This window comes from Camponotus floridanus, unplaced genomic scaffold, assembly GCF_003227725.1.
Source record: "Camponotus floridanus strain SB8 unplaced genomic scaffold, Cflo_v7.5 scaffold93, whole genome shotgun sequence".
Lineage (NCBI taxonomy): Eukaryota > Metazoa > Arthropoda > Insecta > Hymenoptera > Formicidae > Camponotus > Camponotus floridanus.
Window position 1 is genome coordinate 721,926 of NW_020229864.1, and position 25,778 is coordinate 747,703.

The window sequence follows — 25,778 nt, forward strand, 5'->3', positions numbered from 1 at the left end:
ATAATAAATACAGAAATAATTTTAATAGAATATATGTATTTGTAAACTTTACTTTGTCTTGCAAAGTACATGCGGGGACACCGCATGTTCCGTCCCCCGCTCCGTTAAGGTGGACTCCACTTTCGGAAGATATAACCTAACCCAACCCGTGTCTGAAGTGTGGAGTATACCTGGCTTCGCATAGAAAGTTACAAACTTATATAAATATGAACCATGTAAAGCGAAATGTCATATATCAAGGTATTTATTACACTTCAGACGCAGGTTAAGTTAGATTATATCTTCTGAAAGTAGAGCCCACCCGTAGGGTTGAACATGCGGTGTCCCTGCATGTACTTTGCAAGACAAGTTGCAAGCAAAGTTTACATACATATATTCTATTAAATCAGTGCTCGGAATTAGTTGCCCTTAAATAAATTAAATATATTTCATTAAATATATTTCTTCTTAAACATATATGATATGGTAAAAGTATAATATCTACATTTGCGACTTTCCACGCGAATTTTTGTATTTAATATTTTTATCCTTTTTCAGTCTATATCTCCAAAGCTATTTGAATTCGACTCTTATATATATATACGAAATTACTCGGGAAGATCTCCCCTATAACATATTTAAAAATAAAGCAAATCGGAGAGGAAGCCTCTTTTATGTATAATTACCGAGATTTTTTTTTCTTAAATAATCTTGGGCCTCAGAAAACCCAAAATGGATTTAAAGTCCAAACTAATCCAAATAGAAAAAAATCGTGCTCAATACAAATCCACCATAAAAAAACATTTGAAAAAATTTAATGGAGTCTTATAGGATCCAAACTGGGTCTCAAATCCAAAATCTGAGGACATCACAAAATAGAATTCTCGAAATTAAACAATTTTATATAACATTTATTTAAAAACTTTCAAGTTATTTAAATCCTTTCAAGTTATTCCAGAGTTCCGATATTTTTAAAACAATCAATATAAGGAATACTATTCACTGTTTCGATGATGAATGAAACATCTTGAATGCGCTTTGTGCGTTCATACATATTTTTGATTATTCGAAATATTTTCATCAAATCGGCTCATTTTGAATTACTTTGCGGGTTTTCAGTACTTTTCTTGAATTCAGCTTTCTATAACTGAAAAATTGAATGTACTTTGTCTTTTTCAACGACATATTAGTTCATAAAGAAAGTAATAATTTTAATACTTTTATTTTGGCAAAAGACATTATTTACCGGCGGACCTATTTTTCCAATCCATCGCCATCCACACCAATTCTCCATTCAATAAATTTTAAAGAAAATAATAAAAACAACATAAATAAAGTAGGCATAAAGAGATGTCTCAACTTTTTTATCTCATAATGATAATAATGGTTGCGTTCAACAAAAAAACCATTATATTATATTTTTGTCACATTTGACGTTAATTTGTATTTAAAAGTAGGAATCAATTACAAAATTAGGTAAAGGTTGATATTAGGGGATTCATCTTCGATGAGCTTCACCTTGACATATGTTATCAAGGTCACTATTTTGACTAACATTTTAAAAGACTTTAACCGTCGCTCGTTATTTATTAAAAAGTTATAAATGGAAGAAATTTGACGAACTTCACATAATTTTCGGACACTATGTACAATAACAGATAACTCTTATCGCGTTAGAAGTTATAAATGTGAATAAATGTATTGAAAAACATCTCAATTTCTTTGATCTTACCAAGTACATTGATTATAATATAAGATAGATTATAATATAAGAAATGTATAATAACATACCTTTTGTTACATTGAAAGTTACATATTTTAACTTCCTTATATTGAAATCAGTATAGTAGAACAATGATAGGCTTCTATGTTTTTGATATTTCTTATGACTTTGAAAATATTTAAGAAAAGGTGAGTTAGTAGTACAAGACAGATTGTTGTACAGTTAACATGAAGTTCGAGTTTCTCTCTTTAACAACAAAATATGATGCGTTATTAAACTATTTGTGCGCGAAAAATGTTACATTTGTACCTTTCTATCCAAAATGAAGTGTATCCCGCATCACAAAGACGAGTTGGGTTAGGTTATATCTTCTGAAAATAAAGCCCCCCGCAGGGGAACGGAACATACTGTTCACGCATGTACTTTCCAAGATGAAGCATATAATCTTGACCTCCATTAAGAATAATTTTGCTTCATCTTAGGAAGTACATGCATAGCTACAGTATGTTCCGCCCCCTTACGGGGGACTCCACTTTCAGAAGATATAACCTAACTCAACCCGTGTTTGTGATACGGGATACACTTCACTTTGCAGAAAAGAAAGTTATAAATAGAAAGTTACAAATCTATGTGAAATCGTACAATAATAAACGTTTATTAGTTTATAACTTTCAATACGACAAGAGATCTGTTATTGTACATGGTATTTGAAAATTATGTGAAGTTCATAAAACTTCTTTTGTTAACTTTTTAAACAACGAGCGACGGCTAAAATCTTTTGCATGTTACTCAGGACAGTGACCTTGATAACATATGTCAAGGTAAAGCTCATCGGAGGTGATCCCCTAATATCAACTTGCCCAATATTCAAAGAATATCTAAGAATATCTATTCAAGAGTTTTCTTATCCAATAACAATGAGAAAATTAATTACTAATATAAGAAAAAATATTTTAGAAATTAAAAAAATAAAATATTCTTACATAAACAAGAAAAATATAGAATAAGAGAAAAGTAAAATGGAAAAAAATAGAATATTTTACATACAAAACAAGAAAAACAGTCAATGATTTAATCTGTGACTAAAAATTAAAAGATTGTACAATCTTTATTTTTCTTACTGTTCCGCATTTTATGCCAAGGGATCATCAGAAATAATTCAAGAGAAACTCGGTATCACGTCTTATAGTGCTTTCTCTCTCGCTCTTATGCCGTGCGTGAAGGACGCAACATCGGAATGCTCCCCACTACTCTACCCCCACTTTCTCTCCCGCTGCCCGGCTCGCATACATGCGCGCTTGTGTGAGTATGACGTCAGTAAGCGTCAACACAAGCATATCGGGACACCATTCCTACCGGTGCGTATACATACTCTTTCACGCCTAATAAATTCATCTTGCAATTTTACTTTATTTTATTTTATTTTATTTTCCCCTGCGTTACCCGGCGAACTATCCGCGAGCCGAGACCGAAAAATCGAACTGTCACATAAAAAAAGCCCACCTTCGCACAAATGTGTCATTGACATATGTGGTCAAGGTCATATCTCTAATTAATATTCTGAAGATTTTAGCTGGCAGTTGTTGTTTATTAAAAAATTATTAACCAAAGAATTTCACAATTTTAATGCTTTTTATCTCCGAAAATATTGATTTGAGAAAAAAAATTTTAAGCTAAAAATAAAACCGCTAAAAAACTACAAAAAATGTTATAGCATTTTTTTCATAAACCTACTATTTTAGCTGTTATATAAAAAAATAATAATTTTAAGTACATTTAATACAATTCAAATTTATATAGATTTAATACAATTTAATACAATTAAAAAATATTACAAATGTATGTGTACATACACACACACGTGCGCGGGGGGTGCAAGGGGGGCTTCGACCCCCCTCCCGCCACCATCCTGCCAGTAGGCAAGATGGACCTCGCTTTACAACTTACAACATATATCCATTGTGATTGAACTCTTCGTAATGCGTCCCCTACTGGCGGGGCGGCTGTGGGAGGGCGAAGGCTCCGCTTGAATCCCCCCCCCGCGCGCGCGCGCGTGTGTGTGTGTATACACATACATTTGTGATTTTTAAATTGTATTAAATTGTATTAAATTCTATATAAATTTAAATTGTTTACATTTTTTATTTATCTTTAATTTATCTTTTTTTGTGTTTTCTTTCAACTTGCGAATTCGACCGCTATTTTTAAGTTTCATATTCGTGTTCAGGAGGTAAAAATACGTAAAAATTGGGTAAGAAATATTCTTACTCATTATTTCATATAGATTCATGTAGGTTTTCCGAAGATTTACCTTATTTTTGTATTTATTATTTTTATCCTTTTTCAGCCTATATCTCCAAAACTATTTGAGTCCGACTCTTATATATATATATATATATATATATATATATATATATATATGAAATTACTCGGGAAAATCTCCCTTATAACATATTTAAAAATGAAGCATATCGGTGAACAAATAAAGTAGAATCTTTATGTCAATATTTCTCACATTTATTTGTTAATAACTTTTGAATAAAGAACTACCGCCGGCTAAAATCTTCAGAATACTAATCAGGGATAACATCTTCACAACATACGTCAATAACACATTTGTGTAGACCCTTTTTATGCATAATTATCCATGTTTTATATAAATTATCCAGTGATTATCAGCTCGTCTTATATGTATATCTTAGATTTCACTCTGTTACTCATGTTTCAGATAAAATTTCGCTATTAAATGTAAAAGACATTATTAGAAGTAGTAAATCTGCATCTATCTAATCTTTCTTCTTCAATCAATTTCTTTTATCAAATCACTTCGAAAATTTATGATCTTCATCGACAGGGTCCTCTGCATATAGACCATTTTACACACAGATCTTACGTTAAAGCAGTCTCTAAATACTTACTCACTTTCTCCTTAAAATTACAATCTTTTGCTTCATCCTTTGGAAAAGAAGAACGTCTTCTTCCAACAATGCGTTCGAGATTCTAGCGTTCATTTCTGGATTTGTTCCTTTTCCCCAACGATCGATTTTCGAAATATAGGGATGGAATCACGTTTGTTGATTCTTCATCCCGACCAGATAACGGGATAGACCTAAATCATAATTTCGACAATATCATTTTCTCTACTCACAATTTTATAAAATTCATCAATACTCTTCTTACATCTTTTTCCTATCATTACATTCCTTAAGATTGCCGAAAAAGTTGTTTTATCAATTCATTTTAGAATATCTTAAGTAAAAATCTGTCTCTCTTTTCAATGTTAACGAAAAATAATTATAATAAAAACAGAATTAACACTCAATTAAATTATCATAGATTAAGAAATAAAAAAATATATTAAACACTCTCTAAAATATAGTTATTTCTCGATTAGAGCTTCAATTTATAGAATTTTTAAAATAAAGATAGGGATGTTTGAGGGAGGGCATGTCTATACGCTCATCTGATCTATGAGTGACAGAATCCATCCAACGGAATCGACGCACATCTTGTAAAAAGAGCATTCATACATTTTTCAGTTCAACGAATAATTGCTGGAATACAATATTTGTGGACTAGCAAAATATGTGAGGTGCAAGTGATTGGATCGGGAATTGAACCCCGAATTGTTTGCTTTCTTGCAACTGGTCTAAACCTGAGCTATCCAAACCTTACACACAATCTAATGCCGCTATTTTAACACAGTGATTACACTCCAAAGCGATGTTGGAATCTCACTCTCGATGTATGTAATGCCGATTGCCACAGAGAGCCTCTAAATAGCCGCTTGTCGACCAAATAAATGCTGGCGGAAGTATTCGCATGCACTGCATACTGGCTTCCGACTGGCCTTCTGTTAGAAACGACACTAACGAGCACAACGCTATAGAGTGATATATGAATGACAGAATCCATTTCTTAAAATCCTTCTAGTGAATAGTAATAATGTCCCCACTGTGCTGATAGAAAAGGATGGATTTCGAATGAGCCGCAACTAGCTTCCAAATTTATAAAATTTTCAAATCTTACATTCCATATATCAAATCAGATGAGGTATAATCGTCGTAAAAAAAATTAGAATTTTATTTATGAGAACCTATATATTTCATTGAAGAATCTTTGAAGACATTAACTATCAAAATCCTTACGTTTAAAAATTCTTATATCAATTGATATCCGAAATTCTGAACCTAGAATATGGGAAAAGTTTTTTATTCTATTCCTTACATTCAAACTTTTGATTACAAGAATTTTAACACTTCATCCCTCTTACATTGCCAATCCTGAATACAATGGGCAATGCACTTTTCGAAGCGACTCAAGATAATTCAATTTCTCCATAAATAACAGTTTGCTCATGATGACTTTTTGATATCTCATTCCCACTCTTCCTCGATCACTGTCTCTTCAGATATAATCCTTATGTACTCTTTATGAGTATACAAGTTCCTATAAGTTCCTTCGAAAACTATCTGACAGTCTAACAAGTCAAATAGCAAACGCTGTTTGAGACAATTACATTCAAAACAAACTCTTTAAATAGTGATCCTTAAATACAATAGTATCCCTTCGTTAATTTTTGTAATATATCTATTAAATTTCGATTTTTTTATTCCCACAAATTAGAGACACCTCTCATTAAATGAAAAGACTTATCTTGCTCTCATTTAATTGAAATTTATGATCTTCTGCATTCTTATCATTCCATTACTTTAAAATTCAATTTTCTGTAAATGAGAAATTATCCAAAGAATTCTATTTTTACAAGAGTACTGCTAGAATTGATTGTAAATTTTACGCTTTTCAATATGTATATATTCAAATTGAAGAAACATATTGATAAAAATTACGAATTAATTCGATTTTCAGATGAAATTTCAGATGAATTTCAGAATACAACAATCTACAAAAAATTTTTTCAAGTAAACTCTGGAAACGAAAACCAGCTGCTATTAGAGCTTAAATAAATATTTCTCTTCCAAAAGCCTCACAATCTTTTTCTCTAAGTTTTTTTGCTCATTTTTATAAAAAAATGTGTTTGTACTATTTATTTCTTTTACTCCATCAATCCTGAGTCAATCATATTAACAAATTCCTATAAGTTTCATGCAAATTTTTAAGAATTTTCTTATTGTTAGATTAGATTTCTGTCTTTCTGAGAAAGAATATATTTATATAGAATATATTTTATTATCATACCCCGCTAATCATTATTCTAAATTGCTTAATATTTCCAAAATGTTAAGTGGTATCTAGTATCCCTGGAGAGCTAGTTCTTGCCTTCTATTAAATATTTATAAAGCCTTAGAAGCTCGAATATGGATATTTAATATTGTCTTATAACAATCACTCAAGAACATATCGGCTAAATAAAATCTGGAATATGGATATTTAATATTGCCTTATAACAATCACTCAACAATATATCAGCTAAAAATAAAATTTAATTTAAAGCACTCCGTTCAACTAGAAATTCAAGAGAAGCACAAATGTAATATTAGCTGAATCTGGGAACAGCTCGCTTGAAATGAAATTCATCCATTTTTTTCTTCAGATATTTTTTAAATATTCTCTTGAGAGAACATTCCATTTTACAGTAGATAAACTGTTCTATTTTTAATGGGGCGCATATATTTCTCGCAAAAATAATTCAGTAGATTATTTTTTATTACATAAATCATTTTGTACTCCAAATAAAAAAATCATATTGCTAACTTTGTTTACCCTTCAGTCTGTCATTGAATATTGAGCTATTGTCTCATTTCCTTCGATTAAAATTACAGATTTTCTCGAGACGAACATTAGACTTTTCCATTTTTTAACTTGTTTTTCCGATTTGTATGACCTGCTACGAGATTATACTTCCTTTTTCACGGACGCTTCCAAAATCAACATAAGTAACTCATAGAATTCTCCATTTACTTCCTTTTTGTATCAACATTCAACTGTTTTTAATAAAACACATTCCATCGATGTTTTCAGCGGAACTTTCGAGAGTCTTTATTCTTTAAATATATTTTAGAATCAATCCATTCCAAAGTAAATTTTCATTCTCTTAGCGTAACACTCTCTTTAGCTTCGATCACTCTTACAATTACGTTATTCATTTAATCAGGCAGCAATTATATGATAAAAAAAACTTACTAGATTAGAGAATATCACAGTTTGAATACCAGCTCACACTCTGGGATTCTAAGTAACAAAATTGCAAACTCATTAGCCAAGAGAGAAATAAACTTAATGTCTAAGTTAAGAAATAATGAGACAGAACTGTTTTCACATTTTCTTTACAATTCCAACACAAAACTACATTGACAATTCAAATAACTTAAATCACAAGCTAAATATAAAGTGAATCTAAATATTTTTAATTTTTCAAGGAACTCAACTCTAAATCTTGGTTCTAAATTTAAAAAGCTGAGTGAAAATATTACAATCTGCCATAGAATAAAAAGCGATCATTATTCACAATTAAACAAAGTTTATATCGATGCAATTTGGACTTTTAGATTTGAGTTTTGGAGCCTCTTTAAAACATAGATCACAAATTCTGGATTTATTTCTTTTTAACTAAAAGGAAGTTTCTAATTGACCTATTAACATTCAAAAAATCATCCTCGTTTAATATAATATTGGAATGCTCACGTATCTCAAGGATGTTTTGTACTTATTTTCAAAATATTGAGAATTTAATGAAAATTGTACAGAATGTCCTTGCATATGTTTAGAATCTTTAGTACAATTTTTAAATCGATTCACTAAAGCGTTCACAAGTTATAAGAATTTTAATTTGCACCGAATTAACATGTATTCTTATGGAAAACATATAACCACGTCGATTCAAATGACAAAAACACATGGAAATAATATTCAGAATTTGTTTAAAATTTGTAAAAGTTTAGATACATAGGAAATATTTGTCAAATAATATTATATAAGTACTAACTGGTTAAAAAGATATTAAATATAATTCAATGAAGTTAGCCATGTATCTGTCACAAGGCGAAATTCTCTGCAAAAAGTTAATCATTTCGATTAACAAAATTCGGAATATTTTAATAAAAACGCAATAAATATTAAAAAATACATCTCTGCACTGTAGCTAAAATCAAATTGTAATATTCCACACAATTTCTTACTCAAAATACACCAAAAGTAGATATATTCGTCAATATTGATTTTTAGCTACTTTTTGCTGTGATTGTACATACAAAACATCCTTAATCTGGAATCATCTTAGTAATATATTCTTTCCTTTGATCCTATAAAATCCAGATCTTTTTCAACATTTTTCTCATTTTTTTCCACAATTTCATTTAGTCATTTATTTTTTATACTCCTCTTTTATGCGTACTCGTTTACTTTTCTCTTCTCTTTCACTCACTTACTATAAGAGTAAGCTATTACTCAAAATCTTCTCCTAAAAAACATAAAAGAGAAAGAAAGAAGAATAGAGCTCTCTTAAGGAGAATCCAAGAGAACATTTTTTTAATCCTCAAGCAATTAATTGGTAGTAAATTTAAATCTGACTCGATCTTATTCATTGATACCAATCTAAACCATACAAGAAAAAAAGACTATTTCGAAGTTTTATTGTATATTCTCTAATTTCTAAAAATAATTAACAAAATTTCTAATATTTGAAAGAGAAAGTCGATTATAAAATACATAAACCTCACATATATAGAATAAATAAATTTTTTAAAATAATATTTAATAGTTACTTTAGAGTTATTTAACAAAAATAATTAAATATAATCTACAATAAATATAATCTATCAGTTAACTGTAATATATGAGTTAAAATGTAATGTATATGAGTAATTAGCAATCTATCGATGTCAGATACAAGTCAATTTTAATATATAATTTAATATATAATTTAATTATATTGATTTTTCTCCCCAACTTATAATAAAATTTTATTCTCTTTAAAAATTAAATTAACTAATTATCTGTTTCATCTACGAGTCAATTTTTAATAATTACACAGGCCTGTGAAATTTGAGCTTCTGTCAGTTACAAAAAGCAGAGTAGGTGAATCTGATAGATTTTATGACACTGAAAACGAATCATGCATTTTTCAACGAATACATTTTTCTAAATTTTTATATTTTTTATTGTAATTCTATCCGCCATATTGGATGCGCCATTTTTAAATTCAAAAGGTGACAGAAGGTATTTAAAAATGTATGTTTTTACCCTAATTTTAATTCATAGCGAGATAGAAAGGTGACACGGTTGATTTAAAATGGCTTATTGGATCTCTATGTGCATAATCGGTCTTATAACTTATATATCTTGTATATAGCGACAAAAAATCGTGCGGCGGTAAAAAGTGAATTTGAAAGTGAGTACTATATGATGCCATTGACAAAAATATTTCAAAAAATTTAGTTTCCCCACAATAAATTCATAAAATTGGCCAAAATAGCGATTTTTGGGATTTCTATTCAACTACAAATTACTTAAAAATATGCTGGGGAAATTCTGCGGCCAGATTCGTTTTCAGCGTCATAAAATCTATCAGATTCACCTACTCTGCTTTTTGTAACTGAACCTTGCAGGCCTGTGTTATTAATTAATGTATAAAATATTATCTTAAATTCAATTTGACTATTTAAAAAAGAAATTAAATTTTATTCTAAAATTCAGGGAAGAAATATTTATTTATTTATAGTAATAAATATTTTTTATTAAAATAATATGCAGATAATATCGGAGATAAAATGATCTAATTGTACAATAATAGTCTATGTTAAATATGTTATAATATTTACTCCTATTGTGTGTGTGTGTGTGTGTGTGTGTGTGTGTGTATGTGTGTGAAAGAAATAATTAGTTGAAATCTCTTTCTCATTAATGAAAACTATATATTTTTTTATAAAATCATTGATTGATAAAAATTTTGATAATTGATAAAAAAGAGCCTAATTCTTTATTAATTTATTAAATTCACACGGAGCTAATCGCGTTCTCATTATTTCAATAAGTGGACGAGAGAAGTATCGATGTGGAACTGAATAGCTCAATGGCAAGAGCAGTCGCTCGGCAAGCGAAAGACTCGGGTTCGATTCCTGATTCAGCGACTTCGCCTCGATATTTTTCTCGCCTACATCTCTTCAGGGGGGTAAAGAGGGGTTTTATAGTATTATCAAAAATGAGAATCTATATCTTGGTAAATGCACCAAGTAAAATATATGCATATGCCTTGTGCACGTTTTAATTTTTGCGAATAACTAATTTTCAAGAAAAATTTACAGCACTACCATCCGCGGTGGTTCTTAATCGCTCATTTCTCGTGTATCGTGTTGTTTAATACATAAAAGAGCCTAATTCTTTATTAATTTATAAAATTTTTAAATCAATTTTTTATTATCAAGTTTATATTTGAAATCAAATTAGTATGTGAAATATTACTTTAAACTTTTATAATTCAGTAGAAAAAATAATTTAATAACTGTTATTTTGTTAGATATATGTAATGACGTTTTCCCGTCTATATATCAATGCGTCTTCAATGCTTCACGTAGGGACACTACTATGTAAGAGATGGCGCGCATTCCTTTTTCTAGGGACGCTAGTTTTGTGTGAGAGAGATTTTTTTTAGTTGAGTTGTATTGTACTTGCTTAGCCACGTGCTTTTGGAAATATAGAAAGCAAATATATTATCGTTCATTATTACACAGTGCTTTATTCTATAAAAATCCCGTCAGACTATGGGCCCAGGACGATTTAACTGCATAAACGAATTATTAAGATAAAATTATAATAAATATAATTATTAAGATAAAATAATTAAACAGAATTATTAAGATAAAATAAACCCCAAATGAATGGCGACGTTAAATCCTAATCAAATTCAGAAGCTTGGAGAGAAAAATTATGAATCCTGGAAGATTCAAGTAAGAAGTTTATTGATATATAATATAATGAATTATGGGCTTATACAAACGGAACAGAATTGAAAACCGAACAAAATGCAGTAGACTAGACAAAGAAAGATGAAAAAGCATTAGCTTTGATTTTATTGAGTGTAGAGGAAAGTCAACTAAATCACGTTAAAAGAGCTCAAACATCGCTTGAAGCATGGAAGAATTTACAAAAGGTACACGAATCCAGAGGTCCTGTACTAAGAGCTGTATTATACAAACAATTACACAGGATGAAGAAAGAAACACATCAGACAATAACACAATACGTCAATGATTTCCAATACAAAGTCGAACAACTAGAAGAGGTAGGATTAAAAATTCCTGACGAATTAGTATCCATAATGTTGCTGAGCTCATTACTAGCCAAATACAAGAATTTCGCAATAGCCATTGAGTCACGTGATCAACTTCCTAACCTCGAAAGCTTAAAACTAAAACTTATAGAAGAGGAAGCAAGAAGAGGAGAAATCTGCGATGCAGCAGACCAAGCTCAAAATAACGCTTTGGTGACTAAAAAGAAATACAACAAGAACACAAAATTTAAGGAAAAACAATTCAAATTTAATGGAAATTGCAATGTGTGCAAGAAGTATGGATATTGTGCGAAAGATTGTCGTTTTAAAAATGAAAATGTAACACAAAAACGAAGTGATGCGATGACTGCAATAGCATGTAAAACACATTCAAAGAAAGCAAATGTTTGGTATTTAGACAGTGGTGCAACCATGCATATGAGTAATCAACAAAATAAGTTCACAAATATTGAACATTATCACACTGAAATTTATACTGACGAAAGTGTGAACTCGATTGGAAAAGGTCAAATTAAAATGAAAGTAAACGTTTTCAACAAAGATAAAAACGACATAAAATTGAGTCAAGCAATATTAGTGCCTAGTTTCAAAAATAATCTATTGTCTGTTTCGCAGATAACCAAAAACGGATATAAAATCATTTTTGACAGCGATGGTGCCCATAGACATAGTAAGTATAGACCGAGCATCCATTGTATATAAGCGTTAAGCATACGAAAAGAAAGACAAAAGATGTAAGATGAGTTTCTTTCTCTTTTTAATGCCGGAGAAGTGCTCTCCAAATGAATTTAACAATTTTCTAAGAGACGAAGGAATTGCATGAGAGCTGACTGTAGAGTATACACCCCAATAAAATGGAGTATCTGAAAGATTAAATCGCACTCTAGTAGAAATGGTACAGTGCATGCTCATACAAGTAAACTTACTTATCTTGTTGTGGGCAGAAGCTATCAACACAGCGTATATAAGAAATAGATGTCCAACAAAAGCAAACAAAGATGCTTCACCGTATGAAATTTGGACAGGAAAGAAACTATATACAAGTTTTATGAGAAAATTTGGAAGCCGAGTTATTGCTCTAGAAAAAGGACGAAAAAGAAACAAATTTGAACTAAAGGGAAAAGAATACATTTTGATAGGAGAAGCCAAAGCATACCGATTATGGGAACAAGGAACCCGAACAGTTTTTAAAAGAAGAGATGTCCGATTCATCGAAGATCAGAATACGACTACGTACAAAGATTAATTACAATTATTTGAGGCGCCTATGAATTTAGCAACGCCAAAAGCTATGGAAGAAGAATCTTTATCGGAGAATGACGCCGATACATCAGATGAAGAGAATGAACTGGATAAATTACAAGCTGAACCTGCATGCGAAGAGCCACCTATCCAAATCGAAACTCCTAATACTAGTCGTGCATCAGGACGTCCCAAAAATTGAAAGAACCGGAAAGCGAGGAAGACCACGCAAAATATACAACACAAAGTCTGTCCAGGAGAAACCAACAACTGTACAAGAAGCAATGGATACAAATCAAGATAAATGACTGGAAGCGATGCAGACAGAATACGGCGCGTTAATGGAAAATAATACATGGACCTTGATAAGTAGACCGAAAAATAAAAAAGTAATAAAATCTAAATGGATATTCAAGGTAAAAAGACATCAGGCTCAGTAGATAAATTTAAGCTAGACTGGTAGCAAGAGGTGATCAGCAACATGAAGGAACAGATTTCAATGAAATATTCGCTCCAGTAGCTAGACTAGAAACCATACATACTCTTTTGAGGATTAACATCGCAAAAGGAATGCACATTCACCATTTAGACGTCATTACTGCTTATGTGCAAGGAGATTTGACAGACGAGCTATATATGGAACAGCCTCAGATCTTTGTCAAGCTACACGAAGAAGAAAAAGTATGTAAATTCAATAAGCCATTGTACGGATTAAAGCAAGCAGGACGTGAGTGGTATCATAAATTAGATAATTATTTATTTAGCCTAAACTTTAAGAACACTGCCGTAGATCCTTGTATATACGTAAATTTACAGAAAAATAATGATACCGTGATAATAATTTACGTAAAGGACTTATTAATAGCTTCCACGGATTTATCGAATATAGATAAGATAAAAAATTTATTACAACAAAAATTTAAGATAAAAGATTTAGGTAATATTAAAGATATCTTAGGTATACACGTAGAAAGAGAAGGCAATACCGGAAGTATTAAAATTAGTCAAAAAAGATACATTCAAGACATGTTAAAACGGTTCGGTATGGAACAATGTAATCCGTTAAGTACGCCCTTAGAGCAAAATTTAAATATTGCTGACATAGAGTTAGAAGCGAAAAATATTAAAAGTACAATAATAGATAAACCATATAGAGAACTTGTAGATAATCTAATCTATTTAGCAAATGCGACGTGACCTGCATAGCGTTTGCAGCTAATTTATTAAACCGATTTTGTACAAATCCAAAATTAGTTCATTGGAAAATGGCTAAACGCGTATTAAGATATCTAAGTGGAACAATGGAATATCATATAAGTTATACTAAAGAAAATAAATTAAAAGTATATGTCCGATTGGGCAGGCGATACTAGCGATAGGCGCTCATGTACAGAGTACATTGTATATATAGGGGGAGGTCCAATTAGTTGGAACAGTAGAAAACAGAAAACTGTAGCGCTTTCGACTATGGAAATAGAATACATGGCTCTATCCGAAGCAACGAAAAAAACTATTTATATAAGAAACTTGTTACAGCATATAAAAGCGTATAGTTTGTCACAGAATGCAATCGAAATCTATTGCGATAATCAAAGCGCTATAGAATTATGCAAAAATAGTGTGTATCACGCGCGTAGCAAACACATGAATATTAAACATCACTTCTCACGAGACGCACAGGAACGAGGTGATATAATTGTAAAGTATAATATATAAGTACAAATTTTATGCCTGCAGACATATTAACAAAATCATTAATACGAAACAAACACGAGATATACGTTCAACTGTTGAATCTAAATTGATTTAAATTAAAATCACTTCGACACATTGATAAGGGGAAGTGTTAGATATATGTAATGACGTTTTTCCGTCTATGTATCAATGCGCTTTCAATGCTTCACGTAGCAACTAAAAACAATTATGTGTTTTCTTTACACCAATTGATTCCTCTCATTATTTTGTACGTAAAAGTATTAAGGTAAGATAATCGAAAAATGAATATTTTATTTGATATTTTACGGTTTATGTAAAATTAAGAAATGATTTCAAGCTCATAACTCGGAAAGTACTTAATGAAAACTAACTTAATTATAGTGTTTTGGAAAGCTCTCGAGATGATTTATAAAAATGTGCAAAAGCATACACGATGTCCCATTTAAAAAGTTGGATGTGACCTTCACATGACCTTCAGGTGACTCTTCAATGACAAATTAATGACACCATCTTATGTTCCCCTTCAAGCCATACAATTTTTGTCTGAAATATTTTTTTCTATAATCAAAATTAAAAAAGTTATTCGGGGTGATATATATATATATATATATTTATATATATGTGTATATTACACATATAACACATATAATATATTAGTATAATATTATATTATATCAATATATTATATTATATGTGTAACATATAATATAATAACTATATAATACACATATAATATATTATATTATATTTTACTATGAAAATCAGCTACAAATGCTACTAACACAAATTTATGTCAAAAATTTGAAGAAATTATTTTTCTTAGATTCTTCTTTACAATGAGTTTACTTTAACATCAATTTTCTGCTTCAATATTTTAAAAATCTGCATAAAAAGAAAGTTCTCTTTATATAACTTTAATTTTGAAATATACTGTCAAGATCATCCTTCTGACAAGTGATATTCAAAATGTTTTAGTCGTCGCTCATTGTTTATTAAAATTTATTAACAAAAAAAGCTTAATGAAAGAGCAATTTATAATTTATAACGACACATATATATTTAAGAAAGATTTATAACGACACATATATATATAAGATTTATAACGACACATATATATTTAAGAAAGAATATACAGGGTGTCCGTCAATTTTCGACTTTGACGAAAAAAGGAAGTAGATTGGCTCAAATTAAAAAGGAATGACCTGTATTGTTTTATGATTGTCGCAATAATTAACGAAAAATTAAATAAAGAAGATCGGCCAATCTGCGTGAGTAAAAGCGCGCGGCGAAGCGGTGGGCGGGTCGCTCTCCGAGACATGATGGTGGTTTGCGATATATCGCAATACCGCGCCGAAAAATGACGTCCTTTTAGTGGCGAGAAAATGATGCGCTACCATTTCCACACCACCTTGCGGTAGATAGCATAGTGCGCTTTTTTTATAGTGGTTTTCCCCATAGGTCTATTCCACTCTCAATTTGAAAATTATTCAAAATGCCATTACTATACGCTGAATATATCGTATATGTAAAAAATTAATGATGACAGTACCTTTACAAAAATTAATCCGTGTTTGAGAATCCCTCGATAAAATGTATTGCACACGTTGATAATGATATGTTGATAAAATGCTTCAAGAATCCTTTCTTCATCTCGTACACGAAGGCGCACTGCTGGACCGGTTATCCCGATATTATGCATGACACCCAGTTTCACATAATTATTGCACAACACGTAAAATTGTATGGCACAGCAATTGTATGGCACAGCAATTGGTTTTCGTGCACGCCCGGGAAATGATTCCATATAAATTGCGGCCGCACGATAAGTATTTTCTCCCGCTAGTCCGTATGTCACAATCATATCCGTATATTCCTGTAGAGTATACTTCATTTTCGCTGTTAATTTACTACGCGAACACAAGATTTTTATTAAAACGTCTTAGCTTTCGCACGCTGTCGCCAGACTGCATACGCCAGCAGCACGCAACTACAGCTGAACGGACATGTGAGTGTAAGCGTACGTGTGAGTTCGCCTGCGCACTTCACTCACATATCCGCTCAACTGTAATTGCGTGCTGCTGGCGTATGCAGTCTGGCAACAGCGTGCGAGAGCTAAGACGTTTTAATAAAAATCTTGTGTTCGCGTAGTAAATTAACAGCGAAAATGAAGTATACTCTACAGGAATATACGGATATGATTGTGACATACGGAATGGCGGGAGAAAATACTTATCATGCGGCCCCAAATTACATGGAATCATTTCCTGGGCGTGAACGAAAACCAAGTGGCCGTACAATTTTACGTGTTGTGCAATAATTATGTGAAACTGAGTGTCGTGCATAATATCGGGATAACCGGTCCAGCAGTGCGCCTTCGTGTACGAGATAAAGAAAGGATTCTTGAAGCATTTTATCATCGTATCATTATCAACACGTGCAATACATTATCGAGGGATTTTCAACCACGGATTAATTTTTGTAAAGGTACTGTCACAATTAATTTTTTACATATACGATATATTCAGCGTATAGTAATGGCATTTTGAATAATTTTCAAATTGAGAGTGGAATAGACCTATGGGGAAAACCACTATAAAAAAAGCGCACCATGCTATTTACCGCAAAGAAATGATAGCGCATCATTTTCTCGCCACTAAAAGGACGGGTCATTTTTCGGCGCGGTATATCGCAAACCACGATCATGTCTCGGAGAGCAATCCGCCCACCGCTTCGCCGCGCTCGTAGTATCAGATTACAGTGGGACGACTCTCGTCGCCGCGCGCTTCTACTTACGCAGATTGGCCGATCTTCTTTATTTAATTTTTCGTTAATTATTGCGACAATCACAAAACAATAGAGGTCCTTCCTTCTTAATTTGAGCCAATCTACTTCCTTATTTCGTCAAGGTCGAAAATTGACGGACACCCTGTATATCATAAAATTTTAGTTTTAAATCAGAAATAGATTTGGTTTTGACAGCATATGTCAAAATAACAGTTATACAAGGAGGGATTTCTTTTTATGCAGGTTTATAAATATTGAAGCAGAAAATTAATATTAAAGTAAAATCTTTGTTTCTATAAGAAAAATAATTTCTTAAAATTTTTGACGTAAATTTGTCTTAGGTATATCTTCTGGAAATGGAGTCCCTCTGTAGGGAAAGAGGACGGAATCCTTTGCGTCCACGTATGCAAGATGAAGCGAAGTTCACTCTAATCTTAAAACTTTAAAATTAAAATTTGGTTTAAATCATAAGCAGATTTAATTAGGTTAGATTGAATTAGATAGCAATTATTTAAACGTTGTTCGTTAACTAAATTATTATAGTTACGACAATCGTAAAATGCAATGGTAAAATAAAGCGTGCGCGTCATATTTTGTTATATACGTCCGAGGAGAGTTTGAGTCGTGGCAATGTCAACTTTTTTTTATAATTATATTTTTTACATTTTTTATACAAAAATTTAAGAGATCTTAACAATAAAGCGATGTAATTTACAAATTATACCTGCAAAATGTATTCAAATTTGCCCATCTTGTGATATATATTTTTATAGACATCTGTCTCATGTCAATTTTACAATAAATAATTTAAATAATATAAATCCTTGTTTTTTTATTATATATAGAGGGTGTCTGATAACTTTTTTCAATCCCGAAATGTGAAGTTATATTAGCTCAAATTAAGAAGTAAAGTCCTTCATTATTTTGCGATATTTGCAATAATTAATGAAAAATTAATTAAAGAAGATCGACCAATGCGCGTGGTTAGAAGTGCGTGGCGATGAAGGCGGTCTCATTGTAACATAATGGCAACGCGCTCCTCCCGTCCCCAATTACCGTTTCGCTGCGCCATTATGTTACAATGAGACCGTCTTCATCGCCACGCACTTCTAGCCATGCGCATTGGTCTATCTTCTTTAATTAATTTTCCGTTAATTATTGCAAATATCGCAAAACAGTAAACCTTCTTTCTTAATTTAAGTCAATCTACCTTCGCACATTTCGAATGTGCGAAAAGTTTTCAGCCGTCCTGTGTATATACAGGGTGCCCCGTTTTATTTTTATTAATCAAATATCTCGATATTACTTAGAGTTAGAAAAAATATTTCAGACAAAAGTTGTATGGCTTTAAGGAAGCCATAAGATAGTATCATTGATTTGACCTTGAAAAGTCGTTTAAAGATCACGTGAAAGTCCTTCAATTTTTTAAGTAGAACCCTTTATTTTTTATTATATATTCTTGTAGCTTATCTCGAGAGCTTTCCAAAACTCTATAATAAAGTATTTTTTCATTGAGTACTTTTCGAGTTATGAGACTTAAAATAATATCTTAATTTTACATAAACCATAAAATATCTAGTAAAATATTCATTTTTCGATTATCTTATCTTAATACTTTTATGTACAAAATAATGAGAGAAATCAATTGGGGTATAGAAAACACATAATTTTTAGAAAATAATGTAATTGTTAATTGCTGAGTATTTTATTTATTATGTAATAAAATAAATAAAATATTCAGCTTAACGTACACACACACACACACACACACACACACACACACACACACACACACACACACACACATACAAAATGTTCCAAAAATTTGTAAACACCTTGCATTTTACAGGTTAACAGTCGCATGGCAGCAATTTGTGCAGATTTTTTTACATGAATATATTGTAAGATGTTTAAATGACGATATGACATCTGTTTATGCCGAAAATATGAATAATTATTACGCTGCACCAAATGCTCGGAGTTCAATTTCGTGCGTTGATTTATTCTGTGTCAATTAGTGCTACTACGGAATATTAGATGCTGTAGTGGCATGCCTATAATATTTGCGCGCATTAAAAACATGCATCAGAGTGATAAGAACTCATTTAAGTGCAATTTGATTTTAATTTCTGTAAAAGTAACGAAAATTACTACAATTATTAAAAATGGCTCCGACGTGCCAGATTCCATATGAATTGCGAATCAAGGTTATTATTTTACAAGAAGAAGGATATAGCATCCAGTAAATATCAAAGAAATTAAAGTTATTTTCTTTATATTGTATACTTTTATAGAGTGTTTTCAAATTTATGAAGGATACTGTATATGTATATACAGAGTGTCTAAAAACTTTTCGCGGTCTCGAAGTGTGACGGTAGATTGGCTCAAATTATGAAGGAAGGATCTCTGTTTGGCGATATTTGCATAATTAACGAAAAATTAATTAAAGAAAATCAGCCAATCCGTGCGAGTATAAGCGTATGGCGAGAAAGGCCGTCCCACTGTAACTCGATAAAACGCACGGCGAAGCAATGGGCAGAGCTTACTCACTAAATATATAACGCTGAAATGCCGCACACCGCCATCAGGTCTTGTTTTCAAGAGCGCTTCCCACCACTTTGTCGCGCGCCTAGTAATAAATAACAATAAGCTATCTCTCCTCACCGTGCGCTAATACTTTTACGAATTGGTTGATTCCTTTTTAAACTAATTTCTTATTAATTATTGTGAAGAACTCAAAATGGAGGATCAGCAAATGATAGATAAGGTTCTCTATATATACGACGGATGGGGCGCGCGCGCGCGCGCGCGCACACACACACACGCACACACACACAAAATTATACCAAACTCTGTATATATAGTAATATTTGTAAGTAATGTAATATATAAAATCTGTATATATAAAACAATATTTATGTACAAATATAATAAGTTCACAGTTGCAATGAGTTTTTTATAATCTGTCTTTTCGATATATTTATATATTTTGAAAAGTTTAAAAATATATTTAATTATATATTTTAAAAAGTTTATTATTAAGTAAATAAATTATGTAAACAAAATTAAATATCTCTTCACCAATCAGGCGCTGATTCCCCCCCCCCTCTCTTTCACTCTCTCTCTGCCATTGAGAGGACGTGTCCATCATCACTCAGTAGAAGTTTTAATTATTAAGTGGATAAATAGATAAAGATAGTGATAAAAAGTTTAAGTTTTAGCTTCATGAGCGGAGATTAGCCATGAGTGTTATCTAGCCAGGATATGTGCAGTTTTGTGAACGTACGAAGTATTTTTGGTATTTATTTAGCTTACGGGAACCACCTCGATAACCTAAATAACCTTTGAATGTTACTCAGGATCATCATCTTGACATATATTGTCAATGTGATGATCCTGAGTAACATTCAAAATATTTTAGTCGCGCTCGTTGTTTATTAAAAAGTTATAAACCAAAAATATTTCATAAGTTCAATACATTTATCGAAAGAAAAGCAAAATTCACTCTTAACGAAGGTTAAATATAGATGAACTTCGCTTCATCTTGAAAAGTACATGCGTGGGTGTAGTGTTTCGCCCCCTACAGGGGACTCCATTTCCGGGAAATTTAATCTAACTCAACCCATGTCTGTGGTATGGGATATACCTCGTTTTACATAGATTATATATGTAAACAATGTTTAAAAAATATGTTTCATTTATCATAGAAGTTACGAAATAAAAGTTATTACCGAAAAACATACTATAACATAAAAATTCGTAGAATACTGCATAGATTTATAACTTTCTCTGCTAAGCGAGATATACCTCATACCACGGACATGGGTTAGGTTGTATTTTCTGAAAGTGAAGCCCCCCATAGGGGAGCAGAACATATTGTATCTATGTATGTATTTTCTACGATGAAACAAAATTCATTTAACGAAAATTCTCTTAACGAAGGTCAAGCTTAAGTAAACGTCTTGAAAAATACATGCGTGGACATAGTATGTTCCATCCTCCTGCGGAGACTTCACTTTCAGAAGATATAATCTAACCTAACTTATGTCCGTGTGATATGGGGTATACCTCGCTTTGCATAGAAAGTTATAAATCTATAATATATATAATATGTACATGCACCGGCAGGAATGGTGTCCCGACATGCTTGTGTCCCTGTGGTTGCGTCACTGACGCCATACTCACAGTGTGAGTCTCACACAAGCGGAGCGCGCATATACAGTAAGCGACAACGATTCTTTCTTAGGCGGAGCAAGGGGAGCGTAGAACTGGTCACTACCGCGCTGCCTGATTAGCCAGTTCTATGCTCCCGTACATGGGCCAGACAGCGAAAGAGAAAGTAGGGGTAGAGTAGTGGAGGGCATTCCGATGTTGCGTCCTTCGCACACGGCACAAGAGCGAGAGAGAAAGCATTACAAGACGTGATACTGAGTTAGAGGTGTCCGATAGCCGTCTTTCTTACTCAACGCTCAAACGAAAGTGCAAGCCAGACAGCTATATACCGCGCGGGACACCGCGCTGTTTCTATATGTGTCTCGTGCGCTCTATTATCAAGATATACATACTGTTCTTTTCTTTCTTTAAGAAATGCGGCTTAACCGCATTAAAAGTTCATGCGGCATTCATTCTATTAAATTAAATAATTAAATTATATAAAAAGATAAAATTTAATGAAGAATAAATTCTTGATCGCGTACGTGCACGCTTCACGTGTGATGTCGACCGTCCACATATACATACCAGGACACCATTTCTGCTGGTACGGATACATGTTATAATATATACAGGGTGTTGAAAAATTAAGTGCCATAAATTTGTGTGATGAAAGAAGGAATCAATATAAGCATTTTAAGTATAGGAACCGTGGGTCGGCGACGCTTAGTTACGGCATGACAAGGGTTTAATTAAATTGTCACAATGTCTGCAATACAATGATTTTATTCGGTTAATTTTAGATGTTTATAATAAATGTTCGAAATTACGATCGCCAACGTTCCGACAAAAATCAGAACGACTTTACGGCTGAAGCACGCAATCATCTGACAGAGACTTTTGGCAACAGATGGATCGGACGGGGTGGACCTGTGGCGTGGCCTGCAAGGTCACCAGATTTGACGCCTCTCGATTTCTACTTCTGGGGTGCGATGAAAAATATGATTTATTCCGAACCGGTTGAATCCGAGGAGGATCTGGTCGCTCGTATCGTTGAGGCGTCTGAAACTATCCGACAAACTCCTGGAATATTCCAAAGAACGCGGGAATCATTGCTCCGTCGTTCTGATTTTTGTCGGAACGTTGACGGTCGTAATTTCGAACATTTATTATAAACATCTAAAATTAACCGAATAAAATCATTGTATTGCAGACATTGTGACAATTTAATTAAACCCTTGTCATGCCGTAACTAAGCGTCGCCGACCCACGGTTCCTATACTTAAAATGCTTATATTGATTCCTTCTTTCATCACACAAATTTATGGCACTTAATTTTTCAACACCCTGTATACACGGTATCCGAAAAATATGTTCCATTTATAAAACTTCTTTTGTTTATAACTTTTAAATAAACAATGAGCGCCAACTAAAACCTTTTAAATGTTACTCAGAGTCATCACCTTGACAATATATGTTAAAGTCAAGGTTATCCGAAATGGCTCCCTTAAACTAAATAATTAACGTTTTTTTTTTCTCGGGACGAAATATTGAAGTCTTGACAGGTAGACATTAAAGATGACAAAAGTGCGTGTGGAAGGTGGACACATAAGTGAATGATCGGTCACGTTGATTAGTGATTTTGGTCGATATGGACAATGAATATGTTAAATGTCGATGCTCGGCATGTAAGAGGGCAATAAAAAGTCAAGTAATGACATTATAAAAAATGTATTAAACTTTTTTACCATCCGGAATGGGTAAGTAAATATAAAATTTATAATAAAAACTATGAATCTGTGTCATGCCAAGGCTCGTTTGAGAAATTTATGATTGAAAGTGATAAGGAAGCAAACACAAAGAAGACAACATCATCATCGGGAAACTTCAGAGATAGACAGGGTTCAACAGGATCTACGAGATTTGAATATCATCGATTACAATATCAGGCGGAAGCAAAACGACAAGTGGATCTTCGAGTATTGAAATAAAAATAGATTGGATTGTAAGAACAATGAAAAAAAATGAAAGATGAAGTAGCATGCAAAAAAGAAGTTAAGATGCTGACTAAGGAAGTAGTACAAGAAGAATTGGGAAATATTAAACAAGAGTGGATGATAGATTTTAAAAGAATGATACAAGCGCTAACACTCCCCTTGAAAGAACACAAAGAAGCTATAGTGAAGCAGTGAAAGAGAAGAAAAAAGAAAATATTATAATTATTAAATCTAAGATGCAACAGGAAAGTGAAGCTACAAAAAAATGGTAAAAGAAAAAGTAGATATCAAGGACATATCTATGGGAATAACAAAGAAAAGGAAGCGAAGGAATAGTCATTCTGGATTGTGAGACAGAAGAGGAGATGGAAAAATTAAAGACTACAGTACAAGCCAAGTTGGTTGAGAATTTCAAGATTACGGAGTCACCGCAAATAAAACCGAAGATAAAAATTGTCAATATGAGTGAAGAGGAAATAAAATTGAATGATGATAATTTAATAGATACAATTAAAAAGCAAAATAAAATGGCAAATGAAAGACTTCAAGTGAGAATTGTAAAGAGAATAATTAAAGAGAAGAAAAATGACAATATAGTAAATCCGGAAAAAGAGGAAAGGAAGAAGATTCTGTAATAATTAAAACAGATGAATTAATATAAAAAAAACACATGAATTAATATTAAGTAAAGGAAAACTAAGTGTAGGATGGAATAACTGCCCTATGTTTAATCATATTAATGTTAAAGGATGTTTTAAATGCTGGAGTTATTTTCATATCGCAAAAAATTGTATTTGAGATAAAACATGCCACAAATGTTCCGGAAAGCATAGAGCATTTTAATGCAGAGAAATAAAGAAGAGATGCGTAAACTGTATATTTAAAATTCAAGCATACAACTTGGAGATAAGTGATGAACACAATGCGCTTGATCCGAAATGTCCAACATTCAGGAAGGCGATACAGAAAGAGAAGATGAGAGCCGGCTGGGAGGATACAAAATAGCAATCATAGAAAAAAAGAAGAGTTAATATTATATACAAATGAACAAAGTCTGTTAGCGCATAAAGAGATACAGCATCAGATTAGAGATTGAATCTTGCAATTGTAGCATTATCTGAAACAAGATTGACTGCTAAAATTGAAGATATTCAGGTGAATGGACCGAATCATAGTATAATTAGATGTGATGCAGAAAATAGAAATACAGAAGGAGCAATTTTATATGTAAGATACTATTGGGTTGCCCGAAAAGTAATTGCCGATTTCACGCATAGATGGCTTTGATGGTATTTGTGAATGTCTTATGTCAATGTTGTGTTTTGTTTTCTTCTGACGTTTGTCAACTGTCACTTTTAGTTTACTTTAGAAGCAAATTGGACGTGTTTTTGTTGAAAATTGTTAGTTTGGCGTTAGTTTTAGTATGGAGTCCAAAAACGAGCATTTTCGTAATATTTTGCTTTTTTATTTCCGTAAAGGAAAAAACGCAGCACAGGCTGCTAAAAAGTTACGTGATGTGTATGGTGAGGAAACCTTAAAAGAAAGACAGTGCCGAAATTGGTTTGATAAGTTTCGTTCTGGAGATTTTTCGCTCAAAGATGAGCAACGTTCAGGTCGGCCAATGAATGCTGATGATGAGCAAATCAAAGCCATAATCGAATTGGATCGTCATGTAACTGAGCGAGAGATTGGAGAGAAGTTGAAAATACCGAAATCAACAATCCACGATCATATAAAACGTCTTGGACTTGTTAAAAAGCTTGATATTTGGGTACCACATAAACTGAAAGAAATTCAAAATCGGCAATTACTTTTCGGGCAACCCAATATGTTAAGTATGAAATATTATTGACGAAAAAAGTGATTTCGAATTGTTGATGTGCAATGGAAATAAAAAAAAAATTGTATAAAAGTACGATAATGATAGTGTGTCATT

At 32.2% G+C, this 25,778-nt stretch overlaps 1 protein-coding gene across 11 annotated transcripts in view; it reads right to left on the reverse strand.

The window, feature by feature from the left end:
• Positions 1–25,778, reverse strand: part of LOC105251161 — a 175,130-nt gene that overhangs the window by 131,619 nt on the left and 17,733 nt on the right. For 8 of the 11 annotated variants that reach the window (XM_025414991.1, XM_025414988.1, XM_025414989.1 and 5 more), the window contains one exon: positions 4,625–4,811. The gene's annotated coding sequence lies outside the window, so the exon portion shown is untranslated. Of the gene's footprint in view, positions 1–4,620; positions 4,812–20,243; positions 20,467–25,778 lie in introns of those variants that run through there. The other 3 variants (XM_025414986.1, XM_025414985.1, XM_025414990.1) reach the window with 2 other exon arrangements.